The following is a 25,030-nucleotide window of genomic DNA, read 5'->3' as shown; positions in this document are numbered from 1 at the left end:
AGCAATCCTATATAGAGTCCGAGAAAATCACGGACATATCTTTTGTGAGCTCTACTTTGCTCGATTGTCTTGATCATTACCCCTGTAGTTTAGTTTTTTACAATTGCTCATGTTAAATTGTCGAAAATACGACGAACACTTAGCGATGTTTTTTTTAATAATTTGATAAGGTTAACTGATAGTGTCGCCGTCTTTGTATATTATACATTTATTGTTATGTTTTAGTCGTGATTTTCGGTTCTAATTAAAACGTAATATTCATAATAAGTATAGTGTATGCAAAAACAGAATGATGTGGTATGATGATTGCCAATGAGACAAGTCGCCACCTGAGACATACCAACGTAAAACTTATTAGCTTTAGTCCACCAGCAGACTTTAAAATGAGCAAAACTCATACCACATAAGCAGCTATACATACGCGGTCCTGACGTCTGTAACAATATGAATCTAACGACTAGATTTATGTGAAAAACTATGAACGAAAAAGATGAAATAAAAGTAGGTCTACATCTCAACACAGTTATATATACATGATATAACCATACTTTCACGAAATTACACAAATCGGAAACCCAACTAACAATTAGCAACTAAAGCTCACAATACACGAAAAGTTACATAAACATGTGTTACATGCACAGATATCATCTACACTGAATAATGTCCAATAAAAACAACCAATAATATCTGAGTGAGTTTATTTGCCTAGCAAGATATTCCAAAAAAAAAAAGATACCACAACCAATAACACAAGGCAGAACACCAACAATGATGAATAAAATAGAAAATATATCCCTTGAACATGTTTACAAAACACTGCAACGTTTCCCTACCAACATCTTTTTCCGAACGTGTATTGTCCAAGTCCAGTAGTATTTTTTTATAATTGGTATTGATCAGAAACTTTTTATAATTGGTATTGATCAGAAACTTTTTATAATTGGTATTGATCAGGAACTTTTTATATTTGATATTGATCAGAAACTTTTTATAATTGGTATTGATCAGAAACTTTTTATAATTGGTATTGATCAGAAACTTTTTATAATTGGTATTGATCAGAAACTTTTTATAACTTTTTATAACTGGTATTGACCAGAAACATTTTATAATTGGTATTGATCAGAAACTTTTTATAATTGATATTGATCAGAAACTATGTTTCCTGTCATTTAAAGATGTTTACAGTGATTTCTCCAAATAATTAAAGTGTCAGGGTATTCATATAACCTCGACAAAATATTTGAATGAACCTTCCAGAACATGAAAAAATCAACAAGGGTTTGCTTGGGTTCATGTTGCTTAGTTGTTAACTTTCTATATAGTGTGGTCGTATCATTTTTTCGTTTTGTGGTGTTGTGTTGTTTTTTTCATGCCTTTCATTTCACTGTTTTGTTTTCAAAGAGTATATATTAACGAAGTATCAGAGATGTTTGGAGACTTGGTTGTTACAGCGGTAAATAAGTTTGCCTCAGTAGTAGATATTTTATTACATGCATTGTTAAAGATTAGTAATTTGATTAACATATAGGACTAATTAGATAAACTAATAGATACCAGGATAAAATTTTGTGTTTACGCCAGACGCACATTTTGTCTACAAAACATTCATACCCGACGCTCGAATCCAAGTTAAAAAGGTCAAATAGAGTACAAAGGTGATCCTCACCTTTGAGGACCAAAATTTCTAAAATGTTTGCCAAATATAGCTAAGGTAATCAATTGCTGAAGAAGAAAAGCCTTAGTTTTTCTAAACTTCTAAAATTTTGTAAAGGGTAGGTAACCAGCAACATTTACTATCATACTAATGCATGTAATCAAGTTCTAGTTTCAAGTGAATCAATCGAATGTATGGGTACACATTTTACTACAAAAGGGCAAAAATCTATAAACAAGATGAAAGTATAAAAATAATTTATTTAAAAAGACAAATTAAAACAATGCAAATATATTAATAAATAGATTATAGCAGCATTCATATGGATTTCACACAATCATTTGGCTAATTTACTGGACTCGTAGACGCTCGAAATCTAAAAAATAAAACAAATAATGTTTGCGAGAATAATACGTGAATATATCTACAAAAAATATGAAAGATCATTATTCTGTATTTCTTATGTTTGCCTCATTTTTCTCTATTGTTTATTTTCTTGTTTCATTTGTCTTAAGCTTTACACAAATATTAACTATTTTCTAGAAAAAAAAAATCTTTTTCTTATATTTGCCTTAACATTTTTCTCTATTTATTGTTTTTCTTTCGTTCATTTGTCTGTTCATATGGACTTATATTTTCTTTTCTGTTAACCCCAACAACACCCTAATTGATACAAAAGTAAAAATATCTAAACAAGAACCGAATCGATTTTCCACTCCTATGACAGTCTAAAGAGGAAGAAAATTGCAAAACTAAAAGATGTTTAACTTACTTTACTGAGTGGCTCCAATATCCATGTCTATGGGTTGTATGTATGATGAACATATATTAATATGACAGCCTCTGCAAAGTCTTCCGTTGTATCGGTACAATGTTGGCATTTTACATCTGGAAGGACATGAAATGTAACGGCAGTTAAGAATTGGACATCCTCTGTTTAAATAATTCTCGCTGAGAGTTATCGGATTGTATGATAGTTGAGCTGAAAAAAAAATCATAAAAATCAAGTATAATTAAATAAAATGTGAGGAACAACACTCATCAGTTGATATTTATATACTATATTTATATATCATAAATATTTTATTTGCTTAATTATGAACCAATCTGACATGATTTCTTTTCCACACAAGATCAATGTTTAGACGTTTGTCGATAATGGTTACTTATAATGTTAACTAATATTTACAGCTGAACAGCCTTGGTTTACATATTTGACTTTATACTGTTTCTTTCTAGAGTTTAAGACTATAACACGGCTTCTATAAAAACAAAGAAAAATATCTAATTCGGTGTAACTCAATTACACAATTGTTGTTTATTTGATAAGAAAAAAAATCGAAAAACATTTGAGAAGACAAGATTACTCTAGTGTCACAATGACAACACAATTTAAAAAGACGTCTATTCTTTTTTAAAGATTAAAAAACAAAATCCGACTTCATATGTTGACTTTGAAATTTGATAATTTTCTTTCTTTTAAAGCTCTTATGCATTTTCAAAATTTGTATATTCGTTTATATAAAATCCCGCTGCTGTCAATCAACATAATTTAAAACAAAACTTCAGGCAGATACATTAAGTGTCTCACAGAGAAAAATAATTTAAAACAAACTTACCCTTTACATCAAATGTTAACACTAACACGAAAAGTAAAGCAAAATTTTTCATGTTCATCTTTTGTTTATATGTCTGTGGTATACAATGTATGTTGAAACTAAATAAAAATCGAAAGTATTTATACAAATAAGGTCCTTCATTGTACGTAGGTGACAGAGCGTAGTATGTGGTTTGACATGTGTGACCTCAACACACAGTGGAAATGATTCAGTTACTAAGTTATTAACTGGAAATTAATTATAATTAATGTCAGAAGTATATTAATTAACACAAATATGCGTAAAACTATCATTCTAGAATTTGAACTTTGTGTTGTGTAATAGATATACTTTCGTTATTATCAGTATTGCATGCACCAGGGTGAAAAAGTACTAATTGATTATTTATTATTCTTTTAATACATAGGGAAGTGTAGGGATAAGAAAAGGACGAAAGAGTAATCCTTGCCATACTCCTTTCTTGTCACACATGCTATCTGAATCCGTATTTATAAATACATCGGATTGATTCAGAGGAACAGTTGGACATGTATCTTTTGAATAATTAGGAGACTCTGCGGTAGACATTCCTTTCATACCCCTTTTTGCAAATTGATCATTTCTTTATGAGCGTAAAAATAAATAGGAGTTTATAAAGTATAACGAATAACATGAATAAAACTGAAATATCCTGATTTAATTAATAGTCCCTACCATACCCATTAGTGGAAGTACGCATTTACTTAATCAATCGTTGTATCTGAATTCATAAAAAAAAATAATGATAAAAGTTACACTTAGGAAATCTGTAGAATAAATCAAACAGACGAGAAGATGTGGTAGACGAACAGTTGAAAGCACTTCTTACATATCTTACAATCTCAAGAGCGATGACCTTAAATAGTTGGTAGGACAGACCATGAATACCTTACAGCGGTTTTGTATAGAAGCAGTTCTTCCAAAAATCAGATCATGACAGTTCTGTTTATAAATATAGTTCTATAATTATTCAATTCTTCTGTTACTTCAGTAAACTGCATTTATTTTTTTCAAATTTTATCTGTCATTTTTAATTTGTTTATTTGTAATTGTAATATGTTGTAAAGAATATAAATACATGGTAAAATTGAAAATGGAAATAGGAAATATATCATATGGTAAACAATACGACTGAAGAGCAGATAACAACCGAAGGCCACCAGTAGGTCTTCAATGCAGTGAGAAAATCCTCAGCTAGCCCATAAACAGAAATGTGTACTAGTTCAGTGAACATGTACGTCATACTTAACTCCAAAACATATGTATGAACCAAACTCCAAAAAAACATACAAGAGTAAAAAGGCCGGAGGCTCTGGAGTTAGACAGGCGCAAAAATGCGGCGGAGTTTATAGATTTTGTATACCTCTACTCTAGCCAATGTAGATTAAAGAAACACATTGCAATACGCACAGTAAAACTCAGTTTAAAAGAATTCCGAGCACGATGTCAGAGTAATGACAATAATACATAATGACAATAATACATAAAATAACAAAGGACTACCATCAGTTTTTGAAATGCCTGCCTAACCCCCCAATTAAAGTGATTTAAAGATCATTATCTTCATCATAAGAAAACCAAGCACACTTCCTTTAGGGGTTTAGTATCATATCTCAATCATATATCTTAATCCCATCAAATGCCATTCTTAATGACTTGACAACGGTATCGTAACTTTATCCCTTCCAAATAGTCTGTTTGAAGGTTTGGTTAGCTTTCGAGGTGTTTTCCGACATTTTTGTGCTTTGTAAAGAATATCACCATAAAAGATGTGATGTAAAATACCTGAACTTATAAGATGTCTGCAAGTTGATTTATATTTAAGAATGATCTCCTTGTACCGATGATAAAGTTATATTAATGTTTTGACAAGCTTCTGATATCGAAACTCCTGGTGTAATAATTGTGCAGTATTACAGAGATTCCTTTAGCTAAAATCAATTACGTTGTTGGATTCGAACAAGTTGAGATGTATTTGTGTTCATTGTGTTTGATTTGCTTTTTTAATTTTGAATATTTTATATACTTTAGCTTTTACGCGTGCCACTAATCATTTCATTAGAATCTGTAATCACAGGTAATTTGAGGTATACAGGGCTCATCGTGAAAACATATATTATATTATGACTGTGCTATCCAATCATTAACTTGCGAGAAAAGTGCTCCTCTAAATGTTTAGTTATAAAACCATATTAGAAAATAAAGCATAAAAAAAATTAATTAAAAGTGAAAGTGTATGTGTGTGTTTATGACTGTGCTGAATGTTTGTCATTTTCTTAACATATGTCTGACCTCAACATACGACACATAATACAAGTCTGTACGCTTAATGGAGATAGCAGTCTGAAAATTATATGACACCTTTCGGTCAATGAAACAATAAATTCTACTGAGGGTCTGTTTTTATGATTTTAAAATGATTTGATGTGTTTAAAGTTGCTGTCGCCTTTTCAGCATATGCAACATCTGCACTTATTTAATTTTGTTGCTCCTAATTTTATGTATTGTTCACAACGACATGTATTGAGTATGCATAAATAATAAGATGATATAACTGTCAACGAGGGAAATTGCAGCAGGAGACCAGATGACATAGATATTAAAAAGAAGATTTGGTATGATTGCCAATGAGACAACTCTTTACAAGAGACCAAATGACACTGACATTAACAACTATAGGTCACAGTACGGCCTTCATCAATGAGCAAATTCCATACAGCTATTCAGCTATTAAAGGTTAAAAAATGACAAAATGTAAAACAAACGAGAAAACTAACGGCCTAATTTATGTACAAAAAATTAACAAAAAACAAACATGTAACACATCAACTAACGATACAATATTGAATTACAGATTCCTGACTTAGGACAGGCACATATATACAGAATGTGTCGGGGTTAGGCCGGGTTTGTGTTAGTAAGTTTGTTGCTTAAAAAAAGAATGACCAACGTAGAAACACGTATCCTGTTTTAGGGTGTGATAATTTTACTTTGTTAATAATCATACTGATTCACCAAAAACATTCTCTGCAACTGACATTATCAAAATGCTTGATTTCTTGATTGACACCATTTTTAATTTGTTACGTTTGGAAGACGTGTTTTTCAACAAACAAACGGCATGTCATTGGAACAAACTGTGCGCCTTTTTTTTTGCCGACTTATTCCTTCATTCATATGAAGCTGACTTCATGTTCCTAGGTAGTAGCTGAAGAAGAATACAGTATACTTAAACTTACTTTCTGCTATACAGATGATGTTCTCCTATTGAATAATTCAAAACATGGACGCATCTTTCGCATCGAACTTGCGATAAACGATACAGTTATGTCTGCCTCATATCTATAAAATGGCCATAAAAGTCGATTGAAAATAAAACTTTACGATATGATTTCAGCTTACCACATGTGAACTTTCCTTTTCTATGTAGCAACATTCCAACAACGCCTGTATACGGAGTATATATCCCCAAATAAAAACGGTAATCATTGGGTTATTTTTTCTGTCATAATTACCTTGATAGAGGTAGGCTGCTCACTAGGAGCTATTTAACTAGAGTTCCAAGTAGTGAAGTTGAAATCATGCGTTTGTACGTTTAAAGGACGCCATAACGAGTTAGATGGCCGTTAAGGAATATCCATTATACAGATGATTTTCTTAATATCGTAAATAAAATTCCACCTCCTTTGCCCGAATTTGACTTACCGAATTTGACTTGTTAGTGTATTTGTACTATAACGAGAAACACGACGGTTGCCACATGTTGAGCCGGATCAAGTTTTTGGTGGGGTTCGTGTTTCTTAATATCCAGTTTTCTATGTTATATTTTGTGTACTATTTTCAATGTTGTTTGTCTGTTGATATTTTTTTCTTTTTAAACCATGGCGTCGTCAGTTTATGTTCGACTAATGAGATGGAATGTCCTTTTTGATATCATTTCCTTTTTTATATTTTGCAGTTAAGATTCTGTGTGTAATATAGTGTTGTAGTGTTGTTCATGTGTTGTTTTATTCAGTCGTTGCATTGTATGTGTTTGTTTTCAATTTTTTTTTTATCATTTTGATTTTTCGTACTACTTCGCTGACTGCAATTGTATTTGATAAAAAATACTTAATAACGGATTTGTTATTTGATTTTGCCATGTGATTACGGACTCTCCGAATTGGTTTTCCTCTAAGTTCAGTATTTTTGTGATTTTACTTTTTAAATGTGAAATGTAAAAAGCAACAAACATATCGGGTTGAACTGATTAGCAAGAAGTACGCTGGTATTAGGTATTGAAACATTGATGCAAGCCTTTTGGGTCAAATACAGACTTGATTATTCATCTGGTATATATATTCTGCTTCTGTAGTACAGATCTCTGAATTGAGCATTATATGTATGTTCAACCATTTAGAATAAGATTTTTTATTAATCAAAGGATAATTCATAATGTGTTCTAAAATACAGATTCAAGTTCTATTTGGAAGTAAAACAATCAGATGAGAACATGTTTTATTACAAAAAGGCAAAATCTATAAAAATACAAAAATATTTTGTTTTAAAATACAAATTAAAAAAAGAAAAGTAAAGTTACGAAATAATTTATGGCAGCATAAATATGGATTTCACACAATGGTAAGGATAGTTCTGCTAGACTCTTTGATGTGAACTCCTAAAAAATAAGATTAAAATAACATTTAGCGAATAAAGCTAAAATGAACAAAAAAGAAGAAGACCTGAAAAAAAAATAATGAACTTGACTTCTCTTAGTTGTTATTATACATCTTTCTGTATCATCTGTCTGAATAGTTATTGGTATCATAATCTTTATAACATTTCACTCAAAATGTTTTGTTTTTAGTATATTATGTAATATCTATGATATGACTTTTATAGTATCACATACAATTTCAAACATCAATTATCGCAGCTCCTGGTGTTATACTGGTGCATCATGTTGATTCGGATGATATATTGATAAAGTCAAATAGTATTTTATAATATTCAAATTAAATTTTGTATTGTCATCCCTGTACCACCAAAAGCATATACTATGTATTTTTTGCCAATTATGTAATGATATTCGTTAATCTGCAGCTATTAACATCCTTATTGTCTCGTCGGTAATTATACATCTCTTTGTCTAGCAACGGAATTAATAACTGCAATAATCCAAACATTACAATAATGATAGATGAGGCTCCAGATGATTGGCCGTTCAAATCTGTATTACTTATATCATGTAGGTAAGTTTTGTTTATTCTTTATAAACTTTATCCAAAAATTCTGCATTCTTTATATTTTAAATCCACATTACTGTCTTATTTTGACTGGTTAATTTGTATATAGATTTGATTCATCATGTACTTTTCTGAAAACCCAATCCACACCCTCATTGATACAAGAGGGAATGTTTCTCAATAAGCACCGAACCAAATTTCCATTCCCATGAGAAGGATAGAATATTGCAAAATTAAAAGGTGTTGAACTTACTTTACTGAGTGGCTCCAATTTTCATGTCTAGAGGTTGTATGTATGATGAACATATATTGATATGACAGCCTCTACAAAGTCTTCCGTTGTATCGGTACAATGTTGGCATTTTACATCTAGAAGGACATGATATGTACGGACAGTTAAGAATCGGGCATCCTCTGTTTAAATAATTCTCACTGAGAGTTATCGGACTGTATGATTGTTGAGCTGAAAATATTTATTAGAAACTAAGTACCATTTAATGCATTGTGAAGGAATACAACTATCAGTTGATATTTATATACTGTCATATAAGTGAGAGGTTGATTTAGCTATAAAAACCAGGTTTAATTCACCATTTCTACATTTAAATATGCCTATACCAAGTCAGGAACATTACAGTTGTTATCTATTCGTTTGATGTGTTTGAGCTTTTGATTTGGTCATTTGATTACGGACGTTATAATATTTTCTTTTCGGAGTGGCTGGCAAATGTTATTGAAAGCTTTAAAGCTTTTTCAAACACGATCATGAGGATACTATGATGGCGGTTCATTCAGAAACGCATGTTGTATACTAGGTTATATAAACCCCTAAAAAATATACAAAGATTACAAGATAACTATAACATAAAAACATAATACAGAGAGTGTTTCTCGCAAAAATAATAATGTAAAACAAACTTACCATTTACATCAAATGTCAACATAAACACGCAAAGTAAAGCGAAATTTCTCATGTTCATCTTTTGTTTATATTACAGTGACAGTGTGTTAAAACTAAATAAAACCCGAAAGTATTTATACAAATAAGGTCCTACATTATAGGAAGGTGACAGAGCATACAATGTGGTTTTGCATGTGTGACCTCAACAAACAATGGAAGTGATTCAGTTAATGTCTTCGTAAATGCTAATTAATTATAATTAATGCCAAAAGTATATTAATTAGCACAAATATGCGTAAAACAATCATTCTAGAATTTGAACTTTGTGTTGCGTAAGAGATACACTTTCGTTACTATCAGTATTGCATGAATCAGCGTGAAAGAGTGCTAATAGATTTTATTTAGAGTCATTCTTTTCTGATAAGTGCAAAGGGAAGTTGAGAAAAGGAGAGGTTGTGGCAGTCATCCTTGCCATGCCCCTTTGTTGACATACATGCTATCTGGATCCGTGCTTATACATACACAGGAAAGTTTCGACATGTATCTACAGAACAATTAGGAGAACTGTGGTAGACATGCCTTACATTCATTATAGATGTGCATTAGTTCTTTATAAACCTACATATTAATAAATCTGAGTTTATACAAAAAACATGAAAAAGGAATTATACTAACTAGATGAAACAGATGAGGTTTTTGCATATATCCCTGCCAGACCATTTCTTGGAAGTACACATTCACTAAATCTTGTGCTGTTCATAAATAAATTATGATAAAAATGACACTTAGGAAATGGGTAGGGTACATTAAAAAACAGGAGAAGATGTGGTAGACATAAAATTCGGATCACTTATAAAATATCTTTCACTCTCAGGAACGATGATCATCTTAAATAGTTCGTAGACCAGACTTCTGATGGGCCTTACGGCAGTTTCTGAAAGAAGCAGTTTTCCTTTAAATAAATTGTATTTGTTTATTTGTTATAATCAAATTATTGTTTTTTTTTTGTGTATATACTAGTATGTGTAAATTTTCAGTGCGTATTGGTTTTTTTTCAAATTTTCATATAGTGTCTTTCTTTAGTTTGTCGCTTATCAAAATCTACAAGATGATTCTCAACCAACTTAGCATTACATAATATTGTCTAATGTCGGGAAATTTCAGCTATAAAAAGAAGATAAATATTTGGACTATATAATCCAAACACATCAATTTTAGTTGAAGTGTCTCTCGACCAGTATAACTGTATAACCAATATTTTTGTTGTGTCTTCTCGGATCCGAATTATTTATATATTTTGTTTTATATATGTTTTAGATTAATTGTTTGATATTATGATACGTTATCAATTCTTACTAAGCAGATATATTGAACAAACACAATTAGAAATTTCTGTAGCATATTATAGCACAATTGTTTTTATAAAACTCTTATACCATTCTTTACGTTTGTACGTCGCGTATTATACGTGTATTTTAAAGGATTTTTCACACGTGTGATCAATGTTTAATATGATACTATTACGTAAGTATTTCTGTATTGGCCTTATTATTGGTCCGAAGCTTGCTGTATTGACCTGAGGCGAAGCCGAAGGCCAATACAGCTGGCCGAGGACAAATAACAAGGCCAATACAGAAATACACGTAATAGTATCTTTATTAATTAATTACAATGTTACAATATTTTTGTTTATTTCATTTCGCAAGAGATACACATTTTTACCTTGAAGTGGAACTACATGTATCCAAATCTCAGTTTATTTTTTTTTATCTAGTGATCTCGTGCCGTTTCCATGTGTCTTCAGCATTTTCTCATCTGATGAAGTTTCTACCCTTTTCAGTCACTATAAAGTGTTACAACTTAAAATTAGACGCAACATATAAATAGTAATTGGAAAGGTACTGCCCTTGCATGTGTTATGTCATGAAGAAACAAATTGAATATATTAAAAAAGAAATAATATAGGAGTTGAAAATGATACAACTATCCATAAGACAAATTACCAAAGAACAAAGATTTCCACAATTACAGAATGTGTATGCCTGGTTCGTGATTAAAAATATATGACAGTTAATAAAACATAAAAATCTTGCAAAAATAAACAGTAAATCAATTTTACATCGTGAAATTTTGAGGTGTAAAGAAATGAACTTTGTGATCATCTACTCGTTCCCCAAACCTGAAATAATTCCATCGTCTGATATTTAAATGAATGTGACCGTCTTTAGCCTGAAATATATGCCAAACTGAAAGTTTCAGCATGTTTATGATTTCGAAACGTCTCTAGTTTTTACATCGTTAAACACAAACTGAAAGTATACAGTTGATTGGAAGTTGCAGTTTTCATTTAGGCATCATAAACATGCTGAAACGTACATTTCATGCTAAAGACGGTCACATTCATTTAAAAAGCATTTTAAAAGCAGACGATGGAATTGTTTCAGGTTTGGGGAACGAGTAGATGATCACAAAGTTCATTTTTGACACCTCATAATTTCACGTTTGGGGAACGAGTAGATTATCACAACGTTCATTTCTTGACGACCTTGGTACAAATCGATTAACTGTTTACTTTCGCTTTTTTTTGTAAACTGCCATTTAGTTTTTAAACCCGAACCAGGCATATACATTCTGTAATTATGCAAATTTTCGTTCTTTGGTCAATTGGCATATGGATAGTATCATTTTCAACTCCTACATTTTTTTTTAAATTATTCAATTAGTTTCTGCATAACCGATAACACATGCAATGGCAGTACCTTCCAATTACTATTTATGCGTTGCGTCTAAATTTGAATTGTCACACTTTATAGTGACTAGAAAGGGTAGAAAAATTCATCAGATGAGAAAATGCTGAAGACACCTGGAAACAGCAATATATCCTTATATATTGCATCTAATAAAAAGAGATTTGGATAGTTCTACTTCAAGGTAAAAATATTTATCTTTTGTGAAATGAAATACAAAAAAATATTGTAACACTGTAGTTAATTAATAAAAATACTATTACGTGTATTTCTGTATTGGCCTTGTTATTGGTCCTCGGCCAGCTGTATTAGCTTTCGGCTTTGCCCCAGGCCAATACAGCAAGCCTCGGACCAATAACAAGGCCAATACAGAAATACTTACGTAATAATATCATATTATTACTATATAGTGTGTTGATACCATTTAGTTTTATTTTAAGAATAACGCAATTACCGAGTCTTCAAAAATTAGAATTATATATAACAGAAAAGACGTGGTATGAGACAACTCTCCATCCAGGTCACAATTTGTAAGGGTAAACCGTTATAGGTGAAAGTTAGTCTTCAACACGGACACCGAACAGCACGCTATAAAGTGCCCCAAAGATGACTTGTGTAAAACCATTCAAACGGGAAATCAACGGTCTTATCGATATATTTTGTTACACCATGTTTATTTTCTTTGACTTTTGACCTATTAATAAGTTTAACAGTAAGTGTTGACTGATATCTATGTTAAACTCGTATGGTAAAGTTATACAAATATTTTCTAAATAAGTAAAAATAAAAATATAAATTGAACATGGACATAAGGTTTTATTGACGAACTTGTCATCATTTCGCTTGTGCTGTCTGTTCAACATAGTTTGGTACTGAATACGCGTGGAATACTTTACAAAAGGTAAGGTAAGGATACATTAATTTATCAATCTGCAACTGCGCTATCAATTGGGGTATAAGTTTGAATTAAATAGTGTATCTTCCTGAAGGAATGCTCTATTTCCTTGTCCAGATTTAGCTATCATTTATTCAGTATTTGATTAAAAGCTCTTCAATTAAGTATATATTTCGGTCTCAAGCATTACTGAGAAGACATGTATTTTCGGAATGACCTCTGTGCAGAAAATCTGGTATCTTTCGTCCCTCTTTGATTGAGCTATCAATATAATTTGTTTGATATTTCCAATGTATATATTAATATCAATAATAAGTTACAAAGGAAGAAGCACCATTATTAACTTAGTACAAGATACCGACTTAGTTCAAGTGTCATAAAACAGTTGCTTGGGAAATCTCGTTTAACCAGTTTCTCAATCTATATCATACGTTTATCAATTGCCAAATGTTCTGAATATATACGATTTTCTCCTAAAAACTAACTTGATGAAGAATGATTTCTATTACAAAGTATGCTCCCTATTTATATAGATTATTATTCAAGAACGAAACGCTTTGATATCAGTCTTATTTAACTTTTGGATTATGTTCAAATAATCAATGTATGTATTTTGAAGAGTAAAAAAATGCAGCCAAAATAGCTCATGCAAAAGTATCTTTTGCAGAACATTTCTGTATCATTAATTCACTAATTTGTGTGTTAGTTCCTTCATTCATTCGTTCGTTCATTTATTCATTCCGTCTCAAGTACTTCAAACAATATTATAGAATGTATTTCTATACTTTGAAGAAATATCGCAGATGATTCAATACTGCTGTGTCACTAATATTCAGATGGCTATCGGGTAATAAACATCAAGAATTAGTGTAGACATTTGCCTACTTCAAATGTTTGTTTTAAAACTCAACATTATTTAAAATGCACATAGTGATAAAATTAAATTTATCGGTAATGTCCAGAGTAAAGTACCAACAACTATCATGATGCTTATCCATGGCTAAGTGCATATACTGTGGATTCATTTTTTTTTGTTGGTACCAATTTTCGTGCATTGAGGAAAAAGTAATATGTGATTTATTGATTTTGCCAATGTCTGCATACAAGCCTTTCGCAAATTTGTAATAAATAATGTTAAGTGTTGCTGTCATTTATTTACTTGTATTAGAAATCTCCATCTCTGTTGTTCAATTGTATAAGAATTCGAAGTACTATAACACAACATAGTCACTACTGAGGTTGGGCACATGTCAAGTGCACTTGACCACAATCTAAAAAGTCAGTGTTCCTACCGAAGGTGGTATGACCTCTAAGAGCACACTGGCTTCCTCCACGAACAATAACTGACAGCCCCAAAAAGGACGATAGTGTTGAAAGTAGCTTTAAATTCCTCAATTATAATCTTGGTACCTTTGATAACTATTTAACCGCCAATAAATCAGTCATCTTAATTTTTTCACATGTTGTACTCCTGAATGGATGATTTGTTTACAAAGACATGTTAACGATAAATATACAGTACGTCTAAAAGAGAATGTAACAATAGCGAACTCTTTTCTGAAAAAAAAATTCTTCAAATTGAAAAATCAAATAATGATTAATTACCAAAAAAAAAAGAAAACGTTAGAAACACCACAGATATTGACAAATATATAATCAACACTGAAGACTACACACTCTTCAATATACCATGAAGACCATATAAGTCAAAAAGAAAAGAAGTCACAAAAAATTCAAAGAACAATTTCACAAGTCATTTAAAATTGTATCGCTTTCCAACCTTAATTATATATAATCTTGCTCCGTTAGCGGTATTATGATAGAGTTATCATTATTTTGTTTCAATAAGTAAACGTGAATTCTTGTCAGAAACAGATAACATTTAAACATAATTATTCTTTTGCTAAAGATGTTCACGGTGTTGGTCCAAAACAATTAGGTGCTGACGCATAACTATATCCTTGACGAAGTATTTGCAAGTCCCTTCAAGAGTATTTGAACAGAACATGAGTTTTAGTGGGGTTTAATCATAGTGTTTGTTGACTGTTCATCATGTGATTGTTAATTTTTCTCAGTGGAGGTAGTCATTGCTTAAGACACAACTACTTAAGTAATGGATTAAATGTGAAAACTTAAGACCATACGTATTCTAGTCAAATATTTAACATTAAATAAAAGAAAATCTCATTTCCTTACTGGTCTCACTGGTTTTAGACATACATATATGAAATATTTATCGGAGGTGTTTGTTCAGCTGTAATCAAGACTTCGTTGTTCAATTGGCATACCTGTCAACTGATCAGTTAAATGCGGTTGTGTTCACAACTTTGAGGGTAACCCAATATACCCGCCGAGTCGTTAAATAACTCGGAAAATCCGAAAATTAATGTTCCTTTGAAATAACGGCAAATTCGTTATTCATCCAACTAGCTGTTTTAACTCAAATTAAGTGACAAATTTCAGAGCATGGCTTTCCTGAACACATTGTTAATAAACACCAATTACCTTAGCGTAAGGTCATAAATAATTCTAATGCAACAACGTTTGTAACGTTCATTTTGATTGGATAACGTCACTTTCTTACATGGCATCAATTGACAATTGATGCTATGGGACGTACGCGCAAGCGCAGACGGCATATGACAGACTTTAAGTACATGTTTTAACGTTGTTTTCTGTCAGTTTCATTAGAATGGAGATAACAATATTGTATTTTAAGCTCCGACGCTTATATACACAAATCCCCAATTGATGCCGTAGTAGCTTAAAATACAATACAGTTATTTCCTAATTTGTGTATTTCAAAGTTGTTTTACAAAAAAATTGAGATTAACTACCTTTTCTACAGTATACATGATACAGAATTTGATTTACATAAAAGTGAGGCAACACAAACCCCGCTAGAAACCGGTCTGATTCCAGGTTCACAGGAAAGGTAACCAGATCCAGCTCCACATGTGGTGTTTACTCTAATACATAACGATGATAAGCTAAATGTATATCGTCAATAAATCATGGATTTGAAATTGAAACAAACTAACTTTTTTCATTACAAAGAAAAGACCAGATACCGGTAAATACAATATGAGAAAATTCAAAACAACAAAAGAAAACACATAAACTGAAGCAAGAGCTACATGAGCGTCTTTAAACCTCTTCTAGGGGTAATAGCAGATGTTCTGGAAGGATTGGCAGATTCTGCCTCACATGTGACACCCGTCGTATAACTCATGTAGGACTTACCCAGTAGGTCATATTCGCGTAAAAGACAATAAACATGATAGAGGGTAGCACTCAACATTATAGTTGATACTGTTTAACCTTCTCGTTTAAAGTAAAACAAAAAAGATGTATAAAAACATATTTTATTACAAATAGGCAAAACATATAAAAGTACAAATATAATTATATACTATACAAATTTAAAAAAGAAATTGCAATCTAACTTAATAATTTATCATATGGCAGCATTATGTTGGATTTCAAAAGTTATCAGCCTTAGGATCAGGTTTAGGACGCTTGGGTAAAATCTGAAAAATAAAAAAATAAAGTATAAAAGGGAAAATCAAAAATTAGAATGGAAATTGGGAATATGTCAGACAGAAAACAACCTGACCAAAGAGCAGAAAACAGCCGGAGGCCACCAATTCGTCAATATTACAGTGAGAAAATCACATAACTGGAGGCATGCTTCAGCTAATAAATCTAGAATAAACACAAGAAAGAGAGCTTTTGAAATTCAATATTTATTTTTGTATGAGACGTGAATAGTATGCCTTATTTGTTGCATTACTGATATGCGATAAGAAAAAGAAATACTCAAATTATTTTCTGTTGTTTTCATAAAACTTGCAACTAATAAATGGCACAGATTTCCATGACAGTATGTTATGATAAAAACATTACAAATTTCTACTCCCGTGACTGTCAAAGCAGAAAATATACAAAAACTAAGAGGTCGAACTTATTTCACTGTGTATCTCAAATATCCATGGGTACAGGTTGTATGTATGATGAGCATATATTAATATGACATCCTCTACAAAGTCTACCGTTGTATCGGTACAATGTAGGCATTTTACATCTAGAAGGACATGATATGTACGGACAGTTAAGAACAGGACATCCTCTGTTTAAATAATTCTCACTAAGCGTAATTGGAATGTATGATAATTGAGCTGAAAAAAATTATAATAATATAAAAAGAAAAACAACGAAACTAAATAGTTATCAAAGGTATCAGGCTAATAGCTAATATTATTTATAAATTAAAAGAACATAATCGTTACACATATTCTTCTCCTTTTTCAACTTAGTAAAATTTACAGTGAAATAAATCATACTATAATTACAATTGATGAGGAACAACATGTACTTTAATTTTTGTTTGAAATAACGTGTACAATTGAATATTATCTAATGATGATTTAAATGCATACCTAAATATGGGTCGGGTGTTTTAAAATTTCTCATGTTTAACTTTTTCGTTTGCACATTTACATTGGTTACACAGTATAATCAATATGTTTTATCATTGGGACAGTTTACCTGAATTTATGTCAACTTTACAGCTTCATTTGAGTACTTAGGAGTTAGAACAAACTTTTTTCGTATTTCTAAATACGGAATTTAATTTTGTTACATTCAAAGTTCAATTTGTTTTAATGCTATTTCGGAATTTGATCTCTTTATTACGACATGATTGAGGTGAATTATTTACATGTTTATATGTGACTTTTATATGCACCTTTTCTCAATAACTAACATAATGAGAAAAAGTTTTAAGTAGACTTCATAAAAAACAAGATAGAGCAACTGTCCAAACATCTGACAACAACATTTGAAATGGTAAAGTTTCTTTTTTCGAATAAGGATTAAAGTATATTAAGACAAAGTCTTTCTTTTACTCTTTCGTTTTGCGTTACGTCGAAAGGTTATCTAACTGTTGGATTGAAATCTCTCTAGCGCTATCTAATTTGGATTTCCAAACTTTTGGCAATCGAAATATGCAAATAAAGTTTATCTAGAAAAAATGTGTGCACAAATAATTGTTATAGTAGCAAATGTTTGATTTTGGTATTATCTTTAAAACATATAAAAATGAAGATGTGGTATAATTGCCTATGAGACAAATATCCACAAAAGACCAAAATGACACAGACATTAACAACTATAGGTCACCGTACGGCCTTCAACAATGAGCAAAGCCCATACCGCATAGTCAGCTATAAAAGGCCAAAAAGCAAATAAACCAGTCCAAACAAAGCCATGTCAAGACACCACTGCGAAATATTTAACCCTTCGAAAATATTCACTTTAGAAAAAAAACGGTTTTAAAAAATACAGGTTAATCTTGAAGTTTAAACAAATGTAGTAAGACGAAGTGATATTCCAAATCACCAAAGCTGTTATATAGACAAGATTCATATAAATATAAAATAACAAAAAAGCATTATAAACATTATCAACAGGTCGAATTAACAAGAAAATACGATTTGAGAGTAATCGCAGTTACTGACATCTAGTTAAAAGCCAAAAACAATTAATAATAAAAAATATGCATCAGAAACTAAAATCAACTAAAACACATCCCAGGGATTTAGTATTTTAGCGTCATGAACAGTCAGAGAAGACATGATTTAGGTAGTTTATTTACTGGTAATATTCCCAAGTTAAGTCTCTGTGAGATGGAACACAGAGAGCAGAACTGGGAACAAGTATGTAAACAAAATTAATTTTCTATGAATATTCAAGATCTCCCCAAAAGAGGCATGGTTTGTGAAACAGCTGTATTTACAAGGTGCAACCTATAGAATCATAATTATCCGTAGATTAATACTATTTATGAGTTTTATTTGGATAGGCCAACCACGCAAAAGGTATCAATTTCTTATAAATGCGTATGCGAAATATTTCAAAGACATGCAATAAAGTAATCATCCGAAATTAAAAACGTTACAATGCATTTTAAAAGGTAGCAACCAAAATTTACCCAACTAGTAGGGTGCCCAATAAACGAATTTGATCGATTTGCCTTAACGGAATATCACACGGCTATATTTTATATCATTGGAAAGAGCGGAACAAATCTCATCGAAATAGCGTTGTCGTCGTTGTCTGTCGTGGTCACGATATTTTTAAATCAGGGTCAAAGGTCAAAGCAAAAAATCAAGAAAAATACACAGTCACATTTAGATAGCTTGGTTCTCCTACATTTATGCATTTGGAGCAAGATAGAAACAAATAATTTATAGAAAAATGTCTTTTGTATCAACATTTAGAACTTATTTCATATTTTTATCGCCAAAAATGACTTTAAATTGACTTTTTTGCATATAGGGTGCAAATTTGAAATTTTCAAACAGCTGTTAAATAACAGTGACCTTGACCTATTTCCATTTCTAAATTTCAAATATTTGCATCCAATTCGTTACAAGTAAGATCTAAAGATGTTTTCTAGATCTTAAGTTTAATCGTTTGTCGCAAACAAAATGTGTTTTTTCACGTCTTTTGATAGTAAGGTGTTCGTCAATTTCTAAGTAAATATCAGATATCTGTTATAGGGCGTGAAAGTGTATATATGAATGTTTTGTTTCGAAATTAACGTCGAACTTGGTTGAATATAAAGCTCTGTGTATATCTTTGGTTTACAAAAGTAAAAACTACTGTAAACAGAGAAAAATGGGGTGGGGGGGGTAAAGTTATGAAAACAAAACGTCTATTAGAAACAGGTAAAACACCCAATCTTACATATTTATAGATGACTAAATGAGCAACAATTTGCTTTAATGTCTACAAGTCATTAAAAACTTACAAAATGAAGACTAGCAGACAACAGCATGACAAAAACACGAAAAAAAACAACAACAAATGCATATATAAATTATGATCGAGGCTAGTATTACTTACTACGTATTATGGTCTCCTGTAGTTTAAGCCCACCAACCACGCCAGGGTCAGAGAACATATTGCAGGTTTTTTTTTATTTATTTTTTACATATCTTTCGGAATCCCCAGTAGATACTATAATTCCCACGATTTTAAAATTGAGTAGATGTTTTTTTTTATTGTTACGGACTGCGTAATTTTCACTTTCATTCGATAGCTAAAAATGATTCATAAGGTACATACAGAAAAATTAAATCTTATACATTGTCATCTCCGTTGTCATCAATGTTTCTAACTGCAACCAGACGAGTATTTACATTTTGACATATGTCATTTGCCTGACATGAGCATAAATCTGTACATGATAGATTTTGTTCGAAATACAACCCTTTTAAAACACAGATTTCCCCGTACAAGTACAAACTAAATCTTGCAGAATTTCGGATGATACCTGTACTTCGAGATAGACAGGAACAAGCCATTCTTATTTTTCTCATTCGAACTGAAGAGGAGAATATTAGGATAGTTTTACTATATAGGAAGACATGAAATTAACGTCTGGAGTGAAGCTCTTATCACTTATTATTTTAAAAGTAGATTCACAGAGAGAAATTTTAAATTGTAGCAAATTTTACGATCAATTTGTTTAGGTCACAATGATCTAATTTTGTTTTGACTACAAACTATTCAACCTAACAATAAGTTAATATAGCTGCATCTATAGATTCATCGATGTCACAATAAGAAGGGTTTGACAGATCGGTAAAATCATCCGGGTTGTCCTTCAAGACTAAACAAAGCAGTGCGCTTACCAAACAGGGCCGATTACGTTGTATTGCATCAAGTTATAGCATGTTGCAGCATGTGCGGCTATTAGAATATTACAGATGGCATATTTCGTGGACAGGTATATAGCGGCGTAAATCTTCTTTGAAAGTTATAGTGCCTGTTTGAAACGATAGCTCATGCGTATGGTGCATAGAGTAATGAACGCATAAGATCGGAACAGTTGTATATTGTGACTTTATTATTATCCTACCCTTGATTTCTTTCACACCGAACACTTTGTCTACATGAATACATGTAAAATCATGTGCGTATCTACTTCATCGGGCGTACAAAATAATTCTTAAAACTTGAATACCCCTTCTGAGCAGATTTAGTGTCCTGGATAGAATATGACTTCCTCATGTATCATAGTAACTGTTGATCTACCATATGTATTATGCTGAACAATCGATTCGCAAAGGAATCTGATTAAGGCCTGTTGGTTTTCACTGACTCAAAGAAACTTTTTCCAGTCAGGAATTTGACGACCTTTTATATATGACACTTTTACAGACGAACAACAAACTTGATTCAGTTTTGAAATAACTGCAGTTGTGCCTGCTAGTGTAAGATTAATAGCAAGAATGATGGTACAACATTTTGTAACCATGCAGTACGGAGATGGTCTAGGTCTGAAGCATCATGCAATAAACTAAAATCTTTCCGTGATCTCATAACCTCGTTAAAGCTTTTGTTTGTGCTAATTCCTCGTATATAACTATGCAATTTAGTCGAAGAACCCTGACATATAACACATTTATTCCATTGTATTTCATTCTTACTTCGTTTTGGGCTTGATGGGCATAGTTTAACAGCACTGTGAATGTGTGCCACATTCCGGATCTGAAACGTGACCGAAGGATTTGATTTGTATATTACAATTATAACAAAACTATCAATTACCAATTAAAGTTATAAAAACCAACAAAAAAATGTTTCCAATTACAAAACAACGACTTTCAAACTAACTGGATTATTCCAAATATACAAATCGACCATATAAAAAGCAAAAAAAAAAAAAAGAAAAAAGAAAAGAAGTTTATAGTGACAATTGTCCTATATAATGACCTATAGTGTAAGCTACAAAACGATTAACGTCACGAGAAAAGACGTGTTTAAAACAAGGCAGAATTATCACTAAATTTGTGTTTAAAATTGCTATTTTCTTCTCACCGATTAACATTACACGAAAGATATTTGGCACACATATGAAGCATGTCTTATTGATACAATCAGAGTAAAAATTACATGAACGTAACACGCAATAAATTTTCTTTAGTTCAAAATATGGTAAATTTCAGCTAAAAAATAGTCTTATTAAAATCATGAAGTACTAATACTTAAATTATATAAATCTTTTCGGCTTTCGTTATATGATAAATCTAATCTTTAAGCTAAATGATAAGTATCCTTTAAACAAATAACACAGAAAGCAATAATTTTATTTTTCGTGTTGAAGATGGCCTGTATGATGAGGTATTTTTGGGGTACCCTGAGAAACCACAAAATTTTGAAAAACGTGACCACGGGATATTACGACGACATTCATGATTGGAAAATATAATGATTTTGCAATAGTTTGCATATAAATATAGCCGTGTGTTATCCGTTAACTTAAACTCGTTAACTAGACGTCTTTTTCGATACTGAGCACTCTACTATCACGTTTCCTATTTTGGTTTATGATTTCCTAAACTGATTTTCACAACTGTGCATAGTTACCCATATATCACTTAAATCTTGATTCCAGAATTTTTTTTGTTTTTGTGTAGTAGTATCAAAACTGTTGTTCATGTGGAATTGTATTGCATGATATATGATTGTTATTAACATGATTAAGGTTACTTTGAATATCCTTAATAAAACGTTATATTATTTTAGTTTATCTGTATAGTTTGTATATTGTTTGTTTTGTATTGAGTTTAAAATTAGAAGGCAATCAAAATAAGACCTCCATATAAGGTTAAAATACAAAATTACAAACTTGTCACATCTTTATGGGTTTGTAATTGTAAGGTAAGACAGTTTTGTTAGTACTTTGTAATAACAATAACAATAAACATACAATTAATGATGTATGCATGTCAAGCTATACACATATTTATATAAATTAACCTGTACACACTGAAAATGTTGGGCTAGTATTTGTAAGGACACTGCCCACTGAAATGTAAATCGATAACACATACTGTAAAAATTAGTAAATAAACTGCCTTTTTAATTCTCAAAAGATTTACTTCAATCATGTTGAAAATTACGTCGGAGTTATGCTTTTCAAAGAAGGCGTTCATTTGAATTGTATATGAGACAGAGGTGGGTGTTGACGATACTTATGATTTTTACTTACTACGATAATATTCATATCCATGATTATTATTGACCTTGAAGTATGAAAAGTACTTAAGGATGTATCTATTTAGTTTGCGGTTTTATTTTACATTTTCTGGAAATTATTAAAAACATAACATCTGATTCACTTCCATTGTCTATGTGTAATCTGCCAAATATTCCACCAAGGTTAAGAGTATTAGCAAAAATTTCCTATAAAAGACAACACAGCTATCATTTATCAAATCACTTTTTTCGTATCATAAGACAAATTGAAGTCCGATATGAATTCTACAAAACTTATACTGTTTTTCCTATTACTGATTGTGATTACACCACGAATAGAAGGTAAGTTCATATAAGAAACATATTAAATTAATTGGGTGTAAATTTTTATTTTCATGCTTTACATCATACCAAAATGCAAATATCAATGCCGTATATTAAAAAGTAGGATTATATGTCATTTCCACGATTACATTTTTCATTTGAAGTCTTATCAGGAGAATCAAATAGCTGTAACTTTATTCAAACACATTTAGTTATTGATTAAGCAAATTAAATATAAACTTTCAGATTTTTCTAAAAAAAATCAATTGTGGGGAAAATTGTGGATATAACTATATTTGTGCTTTCAATTCCATTGATCCAATTGAAGAAACTGATAACGCATACATTTTATATGTACTTTAAATTAATATAACATCTTTAAACTGTACTTTTTTGCATAGATTATGTTGAACATATTTTATTTTGATATACAAATTGTAATTATAATGTGTATTTAATATATATCAATTTCAGGACAATCAAATGTGGATGCTATTAAATTTTACAAGAATTATTTAAACAGAGGTTGTCCTATTTTGGATTGTCATGCACTGAAAATTCCATCGAGATGTAGAATGGCTACTTTGTATTATTACAATGGGAAACGATGTCGAGGATGTTACAGGAACATTTGCGAAACATCTTCCTTATAATTGAGGAATAATTCAGTCGGTTAGTATTGACTTCTTTTTTGTGTGAAATATTTATACTTACAGATTTATTTCGGTTATAAAAGCTGATATTTTAAACGTGAGCATTCATTTAAATACTAGTAATACAGTAAACATCGGGTGTTTGTCGCAATATATTTGAATACCTTCACCTATACAACTAGGAAACTCAGTTTTCTTTGCACGCCATTCGTAAAGAACTTTTATCTTTATACATGGTATTCATATTTTCTGAACGATTTTGAGGGATGTTGATAGAAATACGATATGTTCAAGTCGAGTTCTGAATGTGCGAAAAAAAAAAGAAATATATGCTTTTAACTACGATTGTCAAAGTAATTGGATATTCGAGTACTACATACTTTAAGTTAACGTATGATATATTGTTGATGTTAATTCTTTTTAACACAAAATTCGAAACAATGCATTATTTTTTTTTCTACATCATTTAGGTGTGTTAACTTAACTATTTAACAAAATGTGCTGAGAGACCTCCCATTTTAAAGTATTTGATAATGCCAATAGATATTATTTTACTTTTAATTTATCATTATTAGTTTATCTTTTTATTTCTCTTTCAGATGTCAACTGCACCCGATTAACCGATTCCTTAAAAGATCTTGAAATCCTAGTTTTTATAGTAAAAAGTTATGGTTAATATTTTTATATTTTATAAATAGTTGCTAGAACTTTTTGACACTGTATATATTTGTACATAAATAAAGTTATTTTTTTTTCTACTAGTTCGCATTTAGTGATTTTCGACATTTCTTTTGATGTGAACTTGCATCTGCTTAGGAAGATAAGGAGAATCGGTAGAGTTGCCAATGACACAAGTATCGACTAAAACACAATGGCAAGGATCATAATAACTATAGTCCCTTGGCAATAAGCTCCTCCCGAATACTAGCTCGTAATAG

At 31.0% G+C, this 25,030-nt stretch overlaps 2 long non-coding RNA genes across 2 annotated transcripts; one reads left to right on the top strand and one right to left on the bottom strand.

The window, feature by feature from the left end:
- Positions 1–1,900: 1,900 nt before the first annotated feature.
- Positions 1,901–3,496, bottom strand: LOC143081990 (uncharacterized). Its single transcript, XR_012980200.1, has 3 exons — positions 3,280–3,496; positions 2,433–2,642; positions 1,901–2,036 (listed from the first exon to the last, which is right to left on the bottom strand). It is a non-coding gene; the product is annotated as an uncharacterized LOC143081990 (long non-coding RNA).
- Positions 3,497–23,375: 19,879 nt separating this feature from the next.
- Positions 23,376–24,741, top strand: LOC143081989 (uncharacterized). Its single transcript, XR_012980199.1, has 3 exons — positions 23,376–23,457; positions 23,914–24,111; positions 24,692–24,741. It is a non-coding gene; the product is annotated as an uncharacterized LOC143081989 (long non-coding RNA).
- The last annotated feature ends 289 nt before the right edge of the window (positions 24,742–25,030 follow it).

This window comes from Mytilus galloprovincialis, chromosome 7, assembly GCF_965363235.1.
Source record: "Mytilus galloprovincialis chromosome 7, xbMytGall1.hap1.1, whole genome shotgun sequence".
Lineage (NCBI taxonomy): Eukaryota > Metazoa > Mollusca > Bivalvia > Mytilida > Mytilidae > Mytilus > Mytilus galloprovincialis.
This window is presented reverse-complemented; position numbering and strand designations above follow the sequence as displayed.